The sequence below is a fragment of the Zingiber officinale genome, chromosome 11B (genome assembly GCF_018446385.1).
Source record: "Zingiber officinale cultivar Zhangliang chromosome 11B, Zo_v1.1, whole genome shotgun sequence".
In the NCBI taxonomy this organism is placed as follows: Eukaryota; Viridiplantae; Streptophyta; class Magnoliopsida; order Zingiberales; family Zingiberaceae; genus Zingiber; species Zingiber officinale.
In genome coordinates this window covers 64,466,248-64,472,574 of record NC_056007.1, presented here as the reverse complement: position 1 = coordinate 64,472,574, position 6,327 = coordinate 64,466,248, and the positions used below count along the sequence as shown (strand labels likewise).

Here is a 6,327-nt window from a genome sequence, read left to right as displayed (position 1 = left end):
ATAGTGGAAGTAATTGTGATGCTCACGAGACCGACAAGGCAAAGCCAAAATCAGATATTGGGAGAAGATGAAGAATTAGATGAAAGGTCACTTTTTTTTTCCTTTGATTACACTCAAACTTTATTCCAATAACGATTAGGTTTCTCTATGGAGGATGATAGTTTCAACATCCAAGATGACCCAGAGAAATTCAAAAATTATTTGGATGAGGGATTTAATCTTGAAGAAGTGGATGATCCTGGCATATTGCAAATTGTTACTAATTTTACTCATGTTGTTCCAATTGATGGTTTAAGGGAAGACATATTTTTAGGCAACATATTTGAAGTTCCCGCTACAAGTTCCCATCCAAACCCTTGAATGTTCTCATTCAAGTTGTACATTCTTAATTACAAGCTAGCCATCTAGAATTAGCTAATTATGTGATGCGTGGTGCAAATATGGTCCTTGATTCAGGAAATATAGTGCAAGCTTCTCCTTTCCCTTTATCAGAACCTTCCAATCATAGGGAATAGGTAGTTTCCACTAATGAAAATCAAATGGTATGTGAACAGAAAAGTGAGTGATATTCTGGATGGATGCACTTGTGGTCGAAAGAAACTTACTACAGTTGATGAACAAATGAAAATCCATATGGAGCCAATACATTCTGAAGCAGCTCAAGTTGAAGGTTTGAAATCCTACAATCTTTCACACGAGACAATTCCTTCCACATCTCTTAATAGATCACAAATTGATACTGAATATTTGTGACTCCCAGAACATCTGATGACAATTCACATGGATCTAATTTTACTTGTGCAAAAAATAGCAATTTGTGTGGAGTTGAAGCTCAGCCCTCATCTGATTTGAATGTGGTGAGTTTATTGAAGCAAAAGCAAAGGGATATAAAGTTGAGATGGTTGTCGTTGGAGATGATTGTGCCAGAGAACGATCAACAGAGAGAATGGTGGTGGAAGAGCACGAGGTCTTCCAATGGCTTCGTCTTGCGCTGGAAATCCATCGCTGTGAAGATCGAGCGCGTGCCCTCCTCCCTCTCTGACCTTTCCAGTCACCCCTGCTTCTCGCGCACGCTCTTTGCAGCGAGTCACTCCAGCCCGTTGTGGCCTCCTTGTGCGAGTCTGTTCAATTGTCTGACCGATGCCTCGGGGCTGATGGTGTCGTTTCCATCGGCAAGCTCTAGATGCAGAGCGACCTAGACGCCCTAGTCTGTCAGTTTGATCTCAACCTTCGTGATTGCGGGCTCCTCGTCAAAATTGGCGTCCTAGGCGAAGCTGCTCTCCCTCCGGCAACCGCCTTCCCCACCGCCGAGGCGGATGACACCAGCTGTAATCTACACGAGCTACTCGTTCGCCTCATAATAGGTCACGCCGAGGCAAAGCATCGAGCTTTGGATGGGTTGCTTGAGGTGATGCGGGAGAACGAGAAGAGCGTGACTGATGACGGTTTTGGAACGGAGTAACATCTCCGCCCTCATACACATGTTGACAGCCACATTCCCAAAGCGAGAGAGAAAGTGGCCACCGTGGTTTCCTTGCTCACCGAGTCAGGGAACTGCGAGAATTTTCTCTTCTCCGAAGAGGCGCTGCCATCGCTGATCAGGCTTTTGGGATCAGGGAGCTTAGTAGCCCGAGAAAAAGCAGTGTTTTCCCTTCAAAGGCTGTCCATGTCGGCCGACACTGCATGCCCTCCATGGTGGTATTCGCCCGCTTGTAGAAGTGTGCCAAATAAGGGGCTCCATCGGCCAATCGGCTACCGCCGGTGCACATATGAACCTCTCTGCAATTGCAGAAGTAAGGCAGTGCCTCATGGACGAGGGAATTATTAAGATTATGATCAATCTTCTTGATTGTGGAGTTGTTTCCAGCTCTAAAGATTATGCAGCTGAATGTTTGCACATCTAGCAATGAGAATTTGAGGAGATCAGTTGCATCAGATTGAGGAGTCAGTTGGGGGAGGAATCTTCTTGACCCCTTATTTCTGGTCTCCCGCCCCCCAATGCGTGCACGCGTCAACACGTAAAACCTTAACCTCTCGACCTCCGACGTCGCCTCCCTCTCGTGGCCTCTACTGACATCCTGCGTCCTCCCTCCAATGTCGTCTCCCTCGAGCGACATCCTGCGACCTCCCTCCAACGTCGTCTCCCTCCAAGGACCTCCCTCCAACATCGTCGACTTCCAGCGACCTCTAGTGTCCATGGCGACCTCCCTCCTGTGACCTTTAGCGGCCTCCCTCCCATGGCCTCCAGTGGCCTCTACGACCTCCAGCGGCCTCCCTCCCTGGCACTGTGTGGAAGAAAGCGAGGACCTTTTCAATTGTTGCTTCTGCTATTTCGCCAATGTAATTAGGTAATCGTTCTTGAAAAACTTCTTATTTATTCTTTTTTGTGTCGTTGATCCTTCTCATAAAGCAAATCTTTTGAACTATTATTAATTTAGTTAAAGATATTACAGTTCATGTTAGATGCCCCTTTGAGTTGCTCTTTTTTTAGAAGTTGGACATGTAAAAATTTTACATAAAATTGTTGTTTTTAGATGTTTCTTTTGTTGCTGTTTTTAGAGAAGTTATACATGTAGAAATTTGACATAGAATTATTATTTTTAGATGCTTCTTTTGTCATTATTTTTTTAAACTTAAATTTGTTATTTTTTCTGTTGAATCGAAGTAATTATCATGGGGGGGGGGGGGGTGAATCTATGAGTTGTCGTCATTTGAATTTTGAAATAAATAAAGTTAGTTATGAAGATAACTTTGATGTTATTGATGAAGGTAATAAGATCATATTGGGAATGTATTGAGTTTTAGTATATCAAATTTCCCTTTTCAGATATTTTGTTTTGTTTGTTTGATTTTATAGATTTGAATATTGAAATAGATTTGGATATATTACAAATGAGGTTGGAATTTGAGACATAAGAAGATACATATCAATTTTATTTGTCATATGCTAAAAAGGTTGAATTTGACGTAAGGAGAGGTAAAATCCACAATGATAAATCGGGTAAATTACTTGATAGGATTTTTTATTGTTGTGCCCAAGGTAAAAGAGGAAAAGACAAATGAGATCTTTATGTCAAAATAAGTCGTGATGAAACAAAGTTTGGTTGTGAGACTAAAATGAAGATTAGTAATCGGAAAAAAAAGTAAGTTTACTATGGTGCAATTTGTTAAAGAGCATAATCATTATCTCTCAAGTCCAAACAAAATACACCTCTATAAAAGTCATAGGAATATATCTTCTTCTATAGCGAAACAGATTGAGATGACAAGTGATGTGAGAATCCCCCCAAAAGCATCTCATGATCTTATGATGAGGCAAGTAGGTGGGAGGGAGAATTTAGGATTTATTCCTAAGGATTATAAAAACTACTTGCAATAAAAAAGAACGATAAATATGATAGTTGGTGATACAAGGGGTGTATTGGAGTATTTATAGAAAATGTAGTTCGATGATCCTAATTTTTTTATGCTATTCGAGTTGATGAAGATGATTTGATTACTAATATTTTTTGATTTGATGCTAAGATAAGAGCTGATTATGCTAATTTTAAAGATGTTGTTTGCTTTGACATAACTAATAGAAAGAATAATGAAGGTCGACCAATTGCGTTATTTGTAGGTGTTAATCATCATAAACAATTGATATTTTTTGGTGCAGCTTTATTATATGATGAAATCAGTTTGACTTTTGAGTCGTTGTTTGATACGTTAACTAGAGCTATGAGTGAGAAAAAATCAACTACTATTCATACAGATCAAGATGTAGTAATGGCAAAGGCATTAGCTTCCAAATGGCCTGAAACACATCATTATTTATGCATTTGGCACATTTATCAAAATGTCACCATACATTTGAGTAGAGTTTTCTCTCAGTTTAGAGACTTTGCTAAACATTTTTCTCATATGTGTATGATTTTGATGAAGAGGAAGATTTTATTTCAGCATGGAACATGATGTTGGCCAAGTATGCACTTGAAGACAATGATTGTTTGAGGCATATGTACAACATAAAGGAAAAATGGGCTTTAGTATATGAACGACAAATATTTTTCATGGATATTACTACAACCCAAAGAAGTGGGAGCATGAATACTATTATGAAAAAGTATATCACTTATAAACACAAGTTTTTAGACTTCTTCAATCACTTCCAAAGACTCCTTGATGATCGTCGATATGAGGAATTAAAACTTGATTTCAGATCAAGTACAACTGTTCCATATTTAATATTTCCAATTGAGAGCATGCTAGTGAAATTTATACTCCTGAGGCATACAAGTGTTTTCAACAAGAGTGGTGCTTATCTCATGATTCTAGTCTAAAAATTTATGAGGATGTTGATACATTTACAAACTATAAAGTTACTCCTCACAAAAAGAGAAACCATCATATAGTTACACTTGATAAGAAGTCTAAAAAATTTGAGTGTAGTTATAGAAAATGTGAATTTGCTGGAATTTTGTATTCTCATATTTCAAAATATTTACATGGAATAATATCATGGAGATTCCAAGTGAGTATGTATTGAAAAGGTGGACAAGAAAAGTAACAATTAGATATTTTGTAGTTAATGATTCAATGGCTAACAATGCTAGTTTGGATCTAAAAGTACTTCAAAACATGCGATAAAAATATTTATGTGGGTTGAATGTTCAATTGGTTACCAAGGCAACGGAAAGGGATGACACTTACAATGTTGTTAAAGATGCTATGTTGAGCTTGTGTAAGATGGTGGATGATAAGTTATAAGTTAATGAATCAAATGTCCAACAATCAAAAGTGAGCCAAGAATCCTTGGAATTTGATTATGGTGAATGGAACTCTATAGGAGTGAAAGGAATTAAAATGAAGAAGAAAACAGTCTCAAGTAAAAGGTTGAAAGGTGGGTTAGAGAATACTTCAAGGAAAAGAAAAGTAGCGAAGAAAACAAACCAAGCTTCAACGATTGTAATGGTTTCTACTCCATAACATCTAAATTTTTATTTATTTGGCATTAGTTGTTAAATTTTAACAACTTAAATCATTCAAATTTTTTTTTGTATAACACAAGGTGTAGATCAAACTATTTCCAGCATGACCATTGTATAATATGATCAGATCAATCATAAAGTGGGTATTTGTTTGACTTATGTTAATCAAAGATAATTTATGTTATAACTATTTAAAAATGTATTTTATTTTCTTGCTTTAGCCTATAAATTATGTGCCAACAATTGGTAGCTCCGTTGATAGTGTGAATATAACTGAAACTCAATTCTCACCATTATTGGCATCACAACTTTCTCAGGTATTTATTTTTAATACAAGTTCACAATATTTCATTAGATGACCTAGTTTACTATTGGTATTTATTTTTTCATACAAGTTACATCATTTAGTAATTTAGTTTATTTTTTTAATAGTGTATGGTTGAGTATATACTTGATACTGCTTTACTATTATGTTATAAGTGCATCAGCCATCTCATCTTGGATATTTTCTAACAAATTACTTGAAATAATGCTACAAAAGGTAGTTATTTTTATTGCAATGCAATTAGTACAAAGGTATGGTGAATTTTTTCCTTCAGTTTGGTAATTAAAATATATAAGCAATGTTAGAATTTCTAGTGTTGTTGTGCATTTGTCGATTTTTGTAAAATTTGGAAGCTGGAGATTTTTGATGGGCTAGATTTCTCTTATATTATGAAAGCTTATGGATGAAGAATCAGAAACTTGGTGGAGCTAGTTTAAGTGTACTTCTTTAGTGTTAAACTGAAGTTCATGTTGATTTGTAGGGTTTGTTGGCAAGTTTATTGTGATATTTGTTGATCAGAACTATTGTGGCAAGCTTTGGTGTGCAATTGCTATTTTTGTGGAGTATTTGTTTGTAAAGATTCTACTAGTGTATTGGTTTGGTTGTCAGGATTTTAGTGTGAATGTATTGATGTGGAATGTGCAGATCTTGTGATGATATTATTTTATGGTGATAAGTGGATGAGATTTGGTGTATGGCTGGTATTCTAGTTGATTTTGTAATATTGTGATGTCTTTTGTAGAATTGTGAGTTTGTGTTGAAAGAAGGTGGAGCATGTTTTTTCCGAATGGTTGTTTATGATGATGTTGTGTGCTTTAAGATGTTTGATGGCTTTCTAATTCATAGAGGTATAAAATGGTTGATGGAGTGTTGATGTATGAAGGTATATGTTTGTTTTCTTCATATTGTATTATGGAGTTTTGTACTTGGTTTCTATATAGGAGTTGCATTTCTGATTGGTGGAGTTTCAACGATCTCCATAACACATGAAAAGAAAAAACCTTTAAACTCTGCTCTCTATCGAATATGCCC

The 6,327-nt window shown here is 36.6% G+C and overlaps 1 pseudogene; it reads left to right on the top strand.

The window, feature by feature from the left end:
• The first annotated feature begins 782 nt into the window (after positions 1–782).
• LOC122033974 lies at positions 783–2,022 on the top strand (annotated as a pseudogene).
• Positions 2,023–6,327: the final 4,305 nt, after the last annotated feature.